At 34.5% G+C, this 16,271-nt stretch overlaps 1 pseudogene; it reads left to right on the top strand.

Moving 5' to 3' along the window:
* Positions 1–636: 636 nt before the first annotated feature.
* LOC101708150 (ribosome biogenesis protein BRX1 homolog) lies at positions 637–6,577 on the top strand (annotated as a pseudogene).
* The last annotated feature ends 9,694 nt before the right edge of the window (positions 6,578–16,271 follow it).

Here is a 16,271-nt window from a genome sequence, read left to right as displayed (position 1 = left end):
CTTGCTTGCTTGACCTCAGCTCCCTGATCCTGGGCATGTCCCAGGGCTGCACCTCACTCAGACACTGGGAGCCCTGAGATGAAGCCACCTCACAGCTGCTGAGAGTTCCAGTTCATCTGGCCCCACCTGAAAATGGAGAACAGTCAATCACCTTCTCCTGTGCATGTTTAGACTGGAATCACCCACCACCCACTACATCCACTACTCCTCTCCACTGGTACATTTCTCTGTGGAGGCCTCCAGGATCTCCTGACATCACCACACCTCTGGAGGCTTGAGCCTCCTCCCTCACACCATGAGCAAGGACTCCAGAAGAAGTGAGTAAAGTCCTTCTATGCCTATTTACTTTGGTACTTTTATCACAAAAAGATGTTAGATTTTGTCGAAGTTTTCTGTCTATTGAGATGATCATGAAATTTTTGTCCTGGTGTCTATTTGTGTGGTGTATTACATTTCATGATTTGTGTATATTGAACCATTCTTGCATTCCTGGAATGAAGCCTACTTGGTCACAGTGTATGATATTTTTGATGATTCATTGCATTCTCTTCATCAGTATTTTATTGAGGATTAAAGAGATTGGTCTATAGCTCTCTTTTTTTGGTTGGATTCTTGTCTGGTTTTGGAATCAGAGTAATGGCAGGTTCCAGGAATGACTTTGGGGATACTCCTTCCCTTTCAATTTCATTAAAAACCTTGAGGAATATTGCTGTTAGTACTTTGTGAAGTTTAGGTAGAATTTATTACTGCTTCAATTTCATTGCCTGTTATTGGATTATTGTAGGTTTTTAAGTATTCTTGGTTCAATTTTGGCAATTTATATGTACCTAGGAATGCATCTATTTCTTCTGAATTTTCTAATTTATTGACATAGAGATATGCAAACTAGTTATTCATGATGTATTTTATTTCAACAATTTTCATTGTTATTTCACCTTTTTCATTTCTAATTGCATTATTTTGTGTCTTTTCTTTTGATTAGATTGGCTAAAAATTTTCTATTTTATTTATTTCTTAAAAAAACCAGCTCTTCAATTTATTCTTTTTTTTTGGTTTGGTCTCACTTTCATTGATTTCTGATCTGATCTTTATAATTTCCTTACTTATACTAGATTTTTGGTTGGATTATTCTTGTTTTTCTGAGACCAGAAGTGCATCATTAGGTTATTTACTTGGGTTTCCATGTTTTTGTAATATGAGCATTCATATATATAAACTTCCCTCTTAAAACCACTTTCAGTATGTTCCATAAGTTATAGTATGTTGTACTAGTTTTCATTTAGTTCTAGAGACTCTCACATTTATTCCTGGATTTTGTCTGTAACTCATTGTTTTGTTAAGTGTGTGTTGTTTAGTTTCCATGCGTTTGCATAATTTTTGTGGCTTCTTTGTCATTGACTTCTAACTTCATTTTGATATGGTCTGATAATATGCATGGTATAATTTCAATTCTTTTACATTTACTTAAGGTTGATTTATTTGGCTAGCATGTGGCCTATTCTGTAGAAAGTTCCATGTGCTGCTGAAAAAAAATGTATATTCTGTTAAAATTGGTTGGAGCACTCTGTAGATAGATATCTACTAAGTCCATTTGTTTGAAGGTTTTATTCAACTCTGATATTTTTTGTTGATTTTTTGTGTAGTTTGTCTATACATTTGTGATAGTGGTATATTGAGCTCTTACACTAAACTTTTGCTTATGGCTATTCAGTCTTTTATGTCCAGTAGTACTTGCCTTAAGAAATTGGGTGTGCTATTGTTTGGTGAATATATGTTAATAATTGTTCCCTGTTCCTGTTGGATTGTTCCTCAGCCAATATTTAGTGATCATATTTGCCTTCTTTTGATTAATTTCTCCTTGATGTACACTTTTTCTGAATATAAGATACCTGCATCTGCTTTCTTTAAGGTTCTTTTTGTATGTAATATAGTTTTTTTATTTTTTTCATTTTTAGTCTGTGCATTTCTTTTTGGGTTAAATGTGTTTCTTGTATACAGCATACTGTTGGATTTTGAGTCATGATCATTCTGCCAGTCTGTGTTTTTGCCTTGGAAATTGACACTATTTACAATGAAAGTTATTGCTCATAGGTATTGACTTATTCTAGTCATTTTCTTATTTTCCTGTTGTTGATTACGTATATTTCCCTTTAAATTAACTGCTCTCCCTACCTGGTGCATGCATTCTATTAGAAATTTTGGCATTATTACTTCATTTTGTCTTTTTAGGGTACCCTTGAGAATTTTTTGAGTGCTGGTTTAGTAGTCACAAATTTTCTTAGGTGTTCTTTATCGTGAAAGTGCCCTTTTTATCCATAAATAATGAAAGATATTTTTAGACGATATATCAGCCTGAAATGGAAATTGTTTACTTTTAGGGCCATAAACACTTCCCTTCAAGCTCTCCTGGCTTTTAAGTTTTGTGTTGAAAAGTCTTCAGTAATTCTAATAGGTTTTCCTTTATAATTGACTTATTGCTTTTCTCTAAACACTTTTAAAATTCTCTTTTTGTGTTGGTCTTCTGGAATTTTGTCTGTGATGTGTCATGGGAAGATTCTTTTCTTTCTTTCTTTTTCATTTACTCATACATGTTTGCATACATGATGCTTACATTCACCTTAGGGAGTGGGTACATGTACATAACAGAGCTTGTTATTTTTTAGTCCCCTTTCTCTTCCCACCTAAATCCCTTTCTCTACCTCTAATATCTTTTCCTTACTTTAATTCTTTTTGTTATTCTTACTTCATGTTTTTGACACATAATGTTTATATTCATTTAAGTTATTAGGTTCTTGTATATGGGGTATCTTAATTCTACTTATTTACCCATTGACCACCCCCTTGTTCATGTTCTTCTGGACCTCTTCTCATTTACAGGAGATCAATCTCCTTATTTATTATCTATACTTTATTATCGTCTTTCTTTGTATTTTACCTAACTCAGATGAGCTATACCACACAGTATTTAAGCGTGTGTGATTGATTTATTTTACTCAAAATTATATTTTTCAGATGCATCCTTTTTCCTACAAATATTTCAAATGTATCTTTCCTTATAGCCAAGGGGTATTCCATTATGTATAGATACCATAATTTCTTTCTTCATTCAGCTATTGCTTCCAGGATTTAGCTATTATGAGTTTCGCTTCTATAAGCAATTTTATGAACATATCACTGTAGTATGCTGTCTTTAGCTCTTCAGGGAAGATAGCTAGAAAGAAAATAGCTTAATCTGTAGAATTTCAAATTGTAGTTCTTGAGAAAGCTCCATACTTATTTTCATAATGGTTACAGTAGTTTACATTCCCACTAACAATGTAGGAGTGTTCATTTTTCATCATAGCCACACCATGACATAATTTTTAAATGTATAATAGATAATGTGAAATAGGAAGAAAAGGTCCAAAGGGGAAAAGGAGGGGGTAGGGGAAAGTAAAGAAGGGAAAAGAAAAAATACGAGAAAAGGAAAAAAAGGAAACAAAGTCCTTGTAAATAGAGAGGGGTGAAAGGATTGAAGGGAGGCAGGGGATGGGGAAAAAATAAGAACCAAGATATATCGTGTAAAGGTACAAGAACCCAGTGATGAATGTCATCATATTTTATACCCAAAATGTATCAATAAACTTAATAATTGCCATTTTTTTCTAGTGTAAGATGGAATCTTAATGTTGTCTAATTTCCATTTCTCTAATGGAATATTGAATATTTTCATATACTTGTTAATCACATGCTTCTTCTGAGAAGTGTCTTCATTTTATTTACCCGTTTATTGCTTGGGTCTTTCACTTTGGGTGGTCTATTTTTAATTGAGCTCATTATATTCTAGATATTAGTCCTCTGAGAAATAGCTGAAAAAATTTTCTTTTTCTGTAGGTTGTTTGTTCACTCTACTAATTGATTCCTTTGCTGTGCAAAAGATTTTAAATTTGATGTAATACCAATTGTTGGTTCTTTTTTCTTGTGCAATTGAGTTTCTGTTTAAAAATAACTTTCTTATGCCTAAGACTTCAACTGTTTTATTTGCTTTGTCTTCCAATTGGTTCAATATTTCTGTTTTAATGTTTAGATTTTTGATCCATTTTCATTTTAGCTTAGTACATATTGAGAGATATGGGTTCTACTTCCATCTTCTGCAAACAGATATTCAGCTTTCAAACCACCATTTGTTGAATAGTCTATCTTTACTCCATTGTATGCTATTGACCCCCTTGTCAAAGATTAAATAGCTGAATATGTCTGGGGATATTCTCTATCCTCTATTCTGTTTCACAGATGTATTTGTCTGTTTTCATCACTGTTGCTTTGGGGTAGATCTTGAAAACTTTTATTGGGGTGCCCCCTGCTTTGCTCTTGTTTCCAAAGATTGTTTTTGCTATTCTGTACCTCTTTTGGTATAATATGAATTTTAGGATTACTTTCTCTAGATGTGTGAACTATACTGTTGTCATTTTGATTGAGATTTCATTAAATCTGTATAACAGTTTCGGGAGCATGACCATTTTGACAATATTGGTTCTGCCCATCCAGGAGCAGGAGACTCTTTTCATTTTCTGATGTCTTCTTCAATCTACTTATTCACATTACTGTAGTTTTTATTGTAGAGATCTTTCATTTCCTTGTTTAGGTTAATTACTATGTATATATGTATTCTTATGCTACAGTGAATGATATTGTTCTTATAATTTCTCTCTCATTGGTTGAATTATTGGTGTACATAAATGATATTGAATTTTGTGTTTTGATTTTGTATTCTGCTACATTGCTGAAGTTGATTATTAATTTTAAGAGATTTTTGTTAGATTTTTTTGTGTATTATATCTAGAGTTTTCATGTCATCTGCAAATAATTGATATTTGAGTTTTTTCTTTTATCTATATCCCTTTTTTTTCCATTGCTTCATTGCTTTGGCTAATATTTTAAGTACTATGTTGATTAGAAATGGTGATAGAATGCAACCTTTGCCGGTTCCTGATTTCAGAGGGAAAACTTTCAGGTTTTTACAATTTAATGATGTTAACCATTGCTTTGTCATAAATAGCTTTTATCAAATTAAGGTATGGTTTTCTATATCTATTTTCTTCATGTTCTTGATGTTGGATTTTGTCAAAGTCCTTTTCTATTTTTTTAAAAAAATTTATTGGTTAAAAAATATAAAAAATTTATTGGTACATTTTAAGTATATAATATAATGAAATTCATCATTGGAGATTTGTACCCTTACATAATATACTTTGATTGTTATTTTTTTCCCATTCCCCTGACCTCCCTTCAACCACTCGACCCCTCCCTATTTACAAAGACTTTGTTTCCATTTTTTCATTTTCTCATATTAATCCCATTCCCCTCTTTCCTTTCCCCTATACTGCCATTTCCACTTCCCCTTTGCACTTTTTCTTCCTATTTCACATTATCTATTATATATTTTGATTCTTATTTGCACTTTCAATTTCTCACAACACAGAGACTATTTTGTATTTACACATGTGTGTCCTATTTATTTCATTTAAGAGTATCACCTCGGGCAACCAAGAGGAAGTGGTGTGGGGACTTGGCGGTTTCCGCGAAGAAGCCAAAAAGAAACAAAAAAGATGCCTAGCCTCCAGGTAAGTCATCAGCTGTGCCAAAGGAGATGGAAGAAGCAGAGAAGGACTGTATCCCAGGTCCCATTTCCAAGGGCAAGTGGAAAAATAAGGAACGGATTCTCATCTTTTCTTCCAGAGAAATAAATTTCAGAACAAGACATTTAATGCAAGACTTGAGAACGTTGATGCCTCATTCTAAAGCAGATACTAAAATGGATCGTAAAGATAAATTATCTGTGATTAATGAGGTCTTTGAAATGAAAAACTGCAATAAATGCATCTATTTTGAAGCTAAGAATAAACAAGATTTTTATATGTGGCTTTTGAATTCACCTCATGGGCCCTCTACCAAATTCCTTGTTCAAAATATTCATACCCTAGAACTGAAGATGACTGGAAACTATTTGAAAGGTTCTCAGCTGATTTTGTCTTTTGACCCTGCTTTTGATGAATTGGCACATTATGCTTTGTTAAAAGAACTCTTCATTCAGATTTTTAGTACTCCACGATATCATCCCAAAAGCCAGCCATTTATGGACCATGTATTTACTTTCACCATTTTGGATAATAGGATATGGTTTTGGAACTTTCAGGTCATAGATGAAGATGCTCAACTTGTAGAAATAGGACCTCGTTTTGTCTTAAATCTGATAAAGATTTTTCAGGGAAGTTTTGGAGGACCAACTTTATATGAAAATCCTCACTACCAGTCACCAAACATGCATTGGCATATCATAAGATCCATCACAGCTGCGAAGTACAAAGAGAAACAGCAAGTAAAATATGTGCAGAAACTGAGAAAGAAAGAGCCAAAGACTTGTGTTCTTCCACACGATCCTACTGATGATGTTTTTGTTACACGAGCTGAGGAAAAACCAACAGAAATGCAGTGGGTAAAACCAGAGCCAAAAGTCAATTTGAAAACAAGGATAAAAAGGATTTACAAAAGGCAAAGAAAATTGAAACACAAGATGAACAGTGGAAGTGCAAAATGAATCAATGGATAACTAAGTTTTCCAAATATTGTATAATTATTTTGTACTCAGTGTGTAAATACATCTATTATCCTGGACTAATTTGTCTAATTACTGTGCCATTTGAAAGAAAAAAATATTTTAGAATCAGTGGTGTATATATTTTTCTAAATAAAGCACTGTATCACCAAAACTCAAAAAAAAAAAGAGTATCACCTCAATAAACATACATTTAGCAATAAATGCCTCTAATTTTTCATTCTTTATTGCTGAGTAGTACTCCATTATATTAAAAAAACAAAATTTTAAAATCCAGTCTCCAGTTGATGGGCAATTGGGCTGTTATATATATATATATATATATATATATATATATATATATATATATATATATGTACATTTTAGGTATAAAATACATTTACATTTATCATTGGGTATTTGTACCAGAACATGATGTAGCTTAGTTTTTATTTTTTCTCCCATTACCTGTGCACCCTTCACCCCCTCCACCCTTTCCTATTTACACAGAGTTTGATTCCATTTTTTTTGTTTCTCATAATTTTTCCTTTCCCTTCTTCCCTTTCCCCTTCCCCTCCCACGATCCCCTAAACCTTGGACTTTTTCTTATTTCAAATTATCAATTATTCATTTTAATCATTTTCATCCTTATTTACACTTTCAATTTCTCACACTAGAGAAACTATTTGGTATTTACACGTGTGTCCTATTTATTTCACTTAAGAGTATGGCCTCAATATGCATCCATTTAGCTATAAATGTCTCTAGTTTCTCATTCTTTATCGCTGAGTACTACTCCGTTTTATAGAAAAACCACATTTTCTTTATCCAATTTCCAGTCGATGGGCACTTGGGCTGTTTCCAAGCTTTAGCTATTATAAACTGTGTGGCTATAACCATAGGTGCACATATATCGCTGTGGTACGATTCTTTTAATTCTTTGGGGAAGATTCCCAGTGGGGGAATAGCTGGGTCAAATGGGCCCTATAGTCCTAGTTCTTTGAGGTATCTCCATACTGATTTGCACAGTGGTTGCACCAATCTACATTTTCACCAACAATGGAGAAGGGTCCCTTTCTCTCCTCACCCATGCCAGCATTTGTTATTGCTTGATTTTTGATAGCAGCCACTCTTTCTGAGGTGAGGTGGAATCTCAGTGTTGTTTTCATCTGCATCTCTCAAATGACCAGTGATGTTGAACATTTTTTCATATATTTAATTGCTGTTTTTACTTCTTTGTCTGAGAAATGTCTGTTCACTTCAGATGCCCATTTTTGAATTGGGTCTTTGAATTTGGGGGATCTGATTTTTTTCAGTTCTTTGTATATTCTCGATAGTAGACCTTTGTCTGAGGTACAGCTGCTAAATATTTCTTCCCACATTATAGGTGGTCTCGTAGCTCTGTTGGTAGTTTCTCTTGCAGTACAGAAGCTTTTTAATAAGATGAGATCCCAGTTGTTGATTCTTTATGCTAGCTCCCGTGCTACTGAAGATTTGTTCATTAAATCTTTTCCTATGCCAATGTCATCAAGAGTTCTACCTAACTTATCTTCCAGCAAGTTTAGGGTTTCTGGCTTAATATTTAGATCTTTAATCCACTTCGATCTTAGTTTAGTGCATGGTGATAGGTATGGGTCTAGTTTTCATCTTTGGCAGGTTCAAATTCAGTTTTTCCAGCACCATTTATTAAAGAGGCTATCTTTCCTCCAATGAGGGTGGTTGGCTCCTTTGTCAAAGATGAGGTGGCTGGGTATGTCTGGAGTTGTTTCTGCATCTTCTAATCTATTCCACTGATCTTTGGGTCTGTTTCTTTGCCAGTACCATGCTGTTTTTATCACAGTAGCTTTGTAGTATAGTTTCAAGTTGGGGATTGTGATACCCCCAGCCATGTCTCTGTTGCCTAGTATTACTTTTGCTATTCTAGGTTTCTTCTACTTCCAAATGAAATTTTGGATTGTTTTCTCTAGTTCTGTGAAGTATATTGTTGGAATTTCAATTGGCATTGCATTGAATCTATGTAGTAGTTTTGGAAGTATGGCCATTTTCACTATATTGGTTCTTCCTAACCAGGAACCAGGGATATCTTTCCATTTTCTTATATCCTCTTCGATCTCCTTTTTCAGAGAGCTGTAGTTTTCAGTGTAGAGGTCTTTTGCTTCCTTTGTTAGGTTGATTCCTAGATATTTCATTTTTTTAGATGCTATTGTAAAAGGAATTATTTCCCGCATTTCTCTCTCAATGGGTCTGCTATTTGCGTATAAGAAGGTTGTTGTTTTTTGAGTGTTAACCATGTATCCAGCTACTCTACTGAATCTGTCAATTAGGTCTCAAAGACTTTTGACTCAGTTTTTTGGATCTTCTATGTAAAGTATCATATCATCAGCAAATAATGACAGTTTCACTTCTTCCTTTCCCATCTTTTTTCCTTTTATTTCTTTCTCTTTTATAATTGATATGGCTAATGTTTCCAGAACAATACTGAACAGGAGTGGGGATAATGGGCATCCTTGTCTTGTTCCTGATTTTAGCATGAAAGTTTTCAGTTTTTGACCATTTAGTGTGATGTTGGCTCTTCGTTTTTCATAGATAGCCTTAATCAGGTTGAGATAAAGACCTTCTATTTCAAGTTTCTGTAGCGTTTTTATCACGAATGGGTGTTGGATTTTGTCAAATGCTTTCTCTGCATCTATTGAGATGATCATGTGGTTTTTGTCCTTGACTCTGTTAATATAGTGTATTACATTTATTGATTTATGGATGTTGAACCATCCTTGCATCCCTGGGATAAATCCAACTTGGTCAGGGTGTATGATCTTCTTGATAACCCTCTGTATTCTGTTTGCCCATATCTTGTTGAGGATGTTTGCATCTATCTTCATTAGGGGGATTGGCCTGTAGTTCTCCTTTTGGGTTCGGTCTTTCCCTGGTTTTGGGATCAAAGTAACACTTGCTTCCAGGAATGAATTTGGAGGCCTTGTTTCCCTTTCAATTTCCTTGATGAGTTTAAAGAGTAATGGTGATAGTTCTTCTTTAAATGTCTTGTAGAATTCAGCAATGAAGCTGTCAGGACCTGAGCTTTTCTTTGTTGGTAAATTTTTTATTACATTTTCAATTTCAATCATTGTAATTGGGGTGTTTAGAATTTCTATATCTTCTTCATTTAATTTTGGCAATTCGTCTGTATCTAGGAATCTGTCCATTTCTTTTGTGTTTTCCATTTTATTAGAGTACAGGTTCTCAAAGTAGGTATTGATGATTCTCTGAATTTCTGCTGGATTTGTTGTGGCTTCCCCTTTTCCATTCTTAATTGCATGGATTTGAACCTTTTCTTTCCTTTTTTTGATAATGTTGGCTAAAGGTTTATTGATTTTATTTATTCTTTCAAAAAACCAGCTCTTTGATTCATTGATTTTTTGTGTCATTCTCTTGATCGCCACTGCATTGATTTCTGCTCAGATCTTTATAATTTCCTTTCTTGTATGAGCTTTGGGTTTGTTATGCTATTCTTTTCCTAGGAGCTTGAGGTTCTGCATTGGGTTTTTTAACTGAGTTCTCTCTGTTGTCCTAATATGGGCATTCACTGCTATGAATTCACCACATATAACTGCTTTCATTGTGTTCCACATATTCCTGTATGTTATACTGGCAATTTCATTTAGTTGTAGAAACTGTCTAATTTCTTCTTTAATTTCCTCTGTCACACATTGGTTGTTCAGGAGGGTGTAGTTAAATTTCCATGTATTTGTGGGAGTTTTGCAGTTTCTGATGTTATTGATCTCCAGTTGTATTGCACTATGGTCTGATAATATACAGGGGATAACTTCGATTCTTTTACATTTACTTAGATATGTCCTGTGAGCTATAATGTGATCTATTTTGGAGAATGACCCATGTGCAGCTGTAAAGAATGTGTATTCTGATTTTGTGGGGTGGAACACTCTGTAAACATCTATTAAGTCCATTTGTTCAATAGCTTGGTTCTGTTCTAGAATTTCATTGTCAATTTTTTTTCTAGTTGATCTGTCTATTTGTGATAGAGGGGTGTTGAGGTTCCCCACTACAATTGTATTAGTGCTTATTTGGTTTTTCATGTCCATTAATATTTGTTTTGTATAGTTGGAGGCATTCATATTTGGTGCTTATATATTTAGGATTGTCATCTCTTCCTCTTGGATTTTTCCTTTCACAAGGATGTAGTGACCATCTTTGTCTCTCTTAATTAGTTTTGGTTTGAAATCTACTTTGTCTGCAAATAAGATTGCTATGCCTGCTTTTTTCTGGGTTCCTCTTGCGTGGAGAACTGTTTTCCATCCTTTTACTTTCAGTCTATGGATTTCCTTTTGAGTTAGGTGTGTTTCTTGTATACAGCATATTTCTGGATTTTGCTTCTTAATCCATTCTGTCAGTATGTTTCTTTTGATTGATGAATTGAGGCCATTAACATTGTTAGTTAAAATTGAGAGATATTGACTCATCCTTGTCATTTTTTACTATTGTTGGCTCTTTTATTTCTTATTTTCCCCCCTTTTGCTTTAGTGTCTTACCTTGCATAGTGCCTTCTCTCTGCTGGGCCTCATGGAGTTGTAACCTTCATTGTCTTTTTCTAGGATATTGCTTAAAATTTTTTGGAGTGCTGGTTTGGTGTTCATGAAATTTCTCAGGTGTTCTTTGTCTTGAAAGTATCTAATTTCCCCATGGATTTTGAAAGATAATTTTGCTGAATACAAAATCTAGTTTGGAAGTTATTTTCTTTTAGGGCTTGGAATACTTCACTCCTGGCTCTCCTTGATTTGAGGGTTTGTGTTGAGAAATCTGCTGTGATTCTGATGGGCTTTCCTTTGTAGGTGATTTGTTTCTTTTCTTTAACTGCCTGTAGAATTTTGTTCTTCCATTGGGTTTCTGGGATCTTGACTATTATATGTCTAGGTGTAGATATATTTTGGCCATGGCTGGTTGGAGTTCTATATGCCTCACTTACCTGTGTGTCCAATTCTCTACCTCTGTCTGGAAAGTTTTCTACTATTACTTCTGTGAACTGTTTTTTTTTATGTGAATTGTACTTTATCCTGTTTTTTTCATGGACTCCTATTAGTCTTATGTTATTCTTCTTTGCATCATCCTGCAGCTGTTGGATTGATTTCTCATAGTCCCTTACAATCTTTACGAAATCTCTGTTTTCATGGCCCTTAACTGCAATCCTGTCTTCTATATCTGATATTCTGTCTTCAGATTCTCTGAGTCTTCTCTGCATGCTTTCAATGGAGTTTTTAATCTCTTGAATATCTGTTTGAATCTGTTTCATGGATTCCATTTCTTTCTTATGTTGAGAGATCATATTTTTCATTTCTTTCTTATGCTGGGCATTCGTGGCTTTCAGCATGTTTCTGATCTCATCTATTTTCTTATCTGTTTCTGCTCTAGAGCTTCTAATCATGTCTTTCACTCTGCTCACCATGTCTGTATTTATCTGGGAGATTATTTCTGCTTTGAATTTTTCTAGATCCTCATGCATCTGCTTTTATACTTCCTGTGCCATCAGTTCAGGGTGTCCAAGTGGTTGCTTTTCAGACTTTTCCACCTCATTTCCCCCAGAATTTCCTTTTTGTGGTGTGGAAGCCTGCATTTGTGCCTTGCTTAAGTGTCTTCTCATTTTTGTTTTTGGTACTATCCTTGGTATAATTCCTGGATTGATATTTCAAAATTGGTTAATGTAGGTATCTTTATTGCTCGTGTTTAGAACCCTTGTGGAATGACTGCTTTTCAGAGATGTCTTCTAGATTTAGCTTGTGTTTGACTTTTTTATTTTCCTTATACCAGGTAGGAAAATGACTCTGAGGCTATTTTATTTTCCTTATACCAGGAAGAAAAACTAATTAGATCAATCACAACATGTTACCCAAAGGACATAGTCAGCAATACCATAGCATCAAGCACAGCTTGGAAAATGACAATTTGTAGTAGATATTAACCTGTCAGTTTTAACTATGTGAGTTAAATTAAAATCAAAGACCAACCTAATATAAGTTTATAATGAATAAGCTCTTCAATATAACATCTTTCCCCTTCGGGTGGGGAGTTAAAAGGAGTTGAGGAGGGAGGGACAGGTAGAAAGAACAGGTAAATTAGCGGTGAGGCCCGAAGACACAGAAAGATCACACAAACTCTAAGAAGTTGTTGAAGGCAAGAGAAAATGGCAGAATGAAAGAACAAAGATGTGAATAGAATACCTAACAGCAACAGGAAGACTAGATACCAAATTTACTTTCCTTTAAATGTAATGATAATCAAGAGAAGGAAAAAGAGAAGAAAAAAACAATAAGGGAGAAATCCAAATTCAGTGCAGAAAGGAACAAATAGGGAGATAAGGAGCAATGTGGGACAGCAAGAGAATGAGTGAGAGAGAGGGAGAAAAGGAAAAGATAAAAGAAAGAAAAGTAAAACTTTGAGGAGTAGAGAGAAAGTAAAAATTAAGAATTGAAAATAGGAGGAAAAAGTTTTTTTTTCTTTTTTGCAAATAGCACTAGAAATTATGGGCCTCCTTCAGGGTATGTCTCTGCTGTCACAGTAGGCAACGTAAGAATCCATGTGCATATATGAGTCAATGAGTCTCAGCAAGAAATTGGGCTGTTTTCATGTTTTAACTATTACAAACTGTGCCGCTATGAACATGGGTGCACATATATTGTTATAGTATGATTCTTTTAATTCTTTGGGGAAGATACATAGCAGGGGAATAACTGTGTCAAATGGGACATTTAGTACTAGTTTTTGAAGTATCTCCATACTTATTTCCACAGTGCTGGCACCAGTCTATACTCCCACCAATGGTGGAGAAGGGTTCCTTTCTCCACCCAGCCTGGCCAGCATTGGTTATTGGTTGATTTAATGATAGCAGCCATTCTTCCTGGGGTGAGGTGGAATCTCAGAATTTTTTTCATTTGCATCTTTTAAAAAACCAGTGATGCTGAACATTTTCTTCATATGTTTATTTGCTATTTCTATTTCTTTGAGAAATGTCTGTTCATTTCAGATGCCCATTTTTGGATTGAGTCTTTAAATTTGAGAGGTTTGATTTTTTTTTTTGAGTTCTTTAAATAGTCTAGATAGTAGATCTTTGTCTGATGAGCAGCTGTTAAAAAATGTTTTCCCAGATTGTGGGTTGTCTCTTAACACTGTTGATGATTTCTCTTGCTGTGCAGAAGCTTTTTAATAAGAAGAGATCCCACTTGTTGACTATCTGTGCTAGTTCACAGGCAACTAAGGTTTTGTTCATAAAATCTTTTCCTACCTGAATATCTTCAAGAGTTCTTTCTAACCTCGCTTCCAGCTGGTTTAGTGTTTCCATTCAAATCTTTACTCCATTTTGATTTTAGTTGAGTACATGGGAAGAGATATAGGTCTAGTTTAAATTTTGGGCAAGTTAAAACTCATTTTTTCCAGCACCATTTATTAAAGATGCTATCTTTCCACCAGTGAGGATGTTTGGCTCCTTTGTCGAAGATGAGGTGGCTGCATGTGTCTGGAGGTGTTTCTGCATCTTCTAATCTGTTTCACTGGTCCTCAGGTCTCCTTCTTTGCCAGTACCATGCTGTTTTTATCTCAGTAGCTTTGTAGTATTGTTTCAAGTTGTGATTGTCTTTGTTGTGTAGAATTGCTTTTGCTATTCTAGGTCTCCTCTGGTTCCAAATGAATTTTGAATTGTTTTCTCAAGCTCTGTGAAGTATGCTGCTGGGATTTTAATTGGAACTGCATTGAATTTATATAGCAGTTTTGGAAGTATGGCCATTTTCACTATATTGGTTCTTCCTACACAGGAGGAGGAGATGTCTTTCCATTTTCTGATATCCTCTTCACTATCTTTTTTTGGAGTGCTATATATTTCAGAGAAGAGGTCTTTGATTTCTTTTGTTAGGTTGACTCCTAGGTATTTTATTATTTGATTGCTATTGTGAAGGGAGTTGTTTCTCCAGTTCCTCTTTCATTGAGTCTGTTGTTCAGGTACAGAAAAGGTATTGATTTTTTTGTGTGTTTACCTTGCATCCAGCTAATTTACTGAATTTGTTTATTAAGTCTAGAAGACTTTTGATGGAGTTCTTGGGGTCTTCTATATAGAGTGTCATGTCGTCTGCTAATAATGACAATTTTAATTCTTCATTTCGTAACCTTATTCCTTTTATTATTTTCCCTTGTCTAATTGCTGTGGTTAATGTTTCCAAAACTATACTGAACAAGAGTGGTGATAGTGGAATCCTTGTCTTGTTCCTGATTTTAGTGTGAAGAATTTCATTTTTTGACCATTTAATGTGATATTGGCTATTGGGTTTTCATAGATGGATTTTATCAGATTGAGGTAGAAACTATCTATTCCAATTTTTTTGTAGGGTTTTTATCTTGAATGCATGTTGGATTTTGTTGAACGCTTTTTCTGCATCTATTGAAATGAGCGTATGCTTTTTGTCCTTGGCTCTATTCGTATAGTTTAGTACATTTATTTATTTGCATATGTTAAAGCATCCCTGCATCCCTTGGATGAATCCCACTTGGTCAAGGTTTATGATCTTGATGATCTTCTGCATTCTATTTGCCAGTATCTTAGTAAGGATTTTTGCATCTATGTTCATTAGTGAGATTGGCCTATAGTCCTCTTTTTCAGTTAGGCCTTTCTCTGCTTTGGGGATCAAGGTGATGCTTGCTTCCAGGAACGAATTTGGGAGTATTTCTTCCCTTTCAACTTCATTGAAGAATTTAAATAGTAGTGGCAATAGTTCCTCTCTAAATGTCTTGTAGTATTCAGCAGTGAAGCCCTCAGGGTCTGGGCTTTTCTTAGTTGGAAAGATTTTAATTATTTTTTCAATTTCATTGATTGATATTGGGTTGTTTAGAATTTTTAGGTCTTCCTGGTTCAACTTTGGTAATTCATATGTATCTAGGAATCTGTGCATTTCTTCTGTGTTCCATCTTATTGGTATATAGGTTATCTAGGTACTGATGATCCTCTGGATTTGTGCTGTGTCCTTTGTAATTTCGCCCTTTTCATTCCTAATTGCATGGATTTAGACTTTTTCTTTCCTTTTATGATAAGGTTGGCTTTTATGATAAGTTTTGTCAGGTTTTGTATTCTTTCAAAGAACCAACTCTTTGCTTCGCTGATTTTTGTATCATCCTCTTAGTCTCCATTGCATTTATTTCTGCTCTGATCCTTATAATTTCCTCCCTTGTATGAGCTTTGGGTTTGTCCTGCTCTTCTTTTTCTAGAAGCATGAGATTCAGCATTAGTTTTTTTAATTGAGCTCAGTCTGTTTTCCTAATATGAGTATTCACTTCTAGGAATTTCCATTGTAAGTCTGTTTTCATTGTTTCCTATAGATTCAGATATGTTTTATTGGCTTTGTCATTTAATTGTACAAACTGTCTGATTTCTTCCTTAATTTCCTCTGTGACCCATTGGTTGTTCAGAAATGTGTTGTTCATTTTCCACGTGTTTATGAAATTCTTGCTCTTTCTTTTGCTATTGATATCCAATTTCATCGCACCATGATCTGATAATATACAGGGGATATCTTCAATTCTTTTGCATTTACTTAAACATGTTCTATGAGTGAGTGTGTGATCTATTTTGGAGAACAAGTCATGCACAGCTGAAAAGAAAAAAATTCTGATTTTGTGGGGTGAAACACTCTGTAAACATGTTAAGTTC

This window comes from Heterocephalus glaber, unplaced genomic scaffold (genome assembly GCF_053883595.1).
Source record: "Heterocephalus glaber isolate CG9 unplaced genomic scaffold, H.glaber_assembly_v1.0 deba00001613, whole genome shotgun sequence".
Classification (NCBI taxonomy): domain Eukaryota; kingdom Metazoa; phylum Chordata; class Mammalia; order Rodentia; family Bathyergidae; genus Heterocephalus; species Heterocephalus glaber.
The sequence above is the reverse complement of the archived record's forward strand: the minus strand, read 5'-3'. Positions and strand labels throughout refer to the sequence as shown.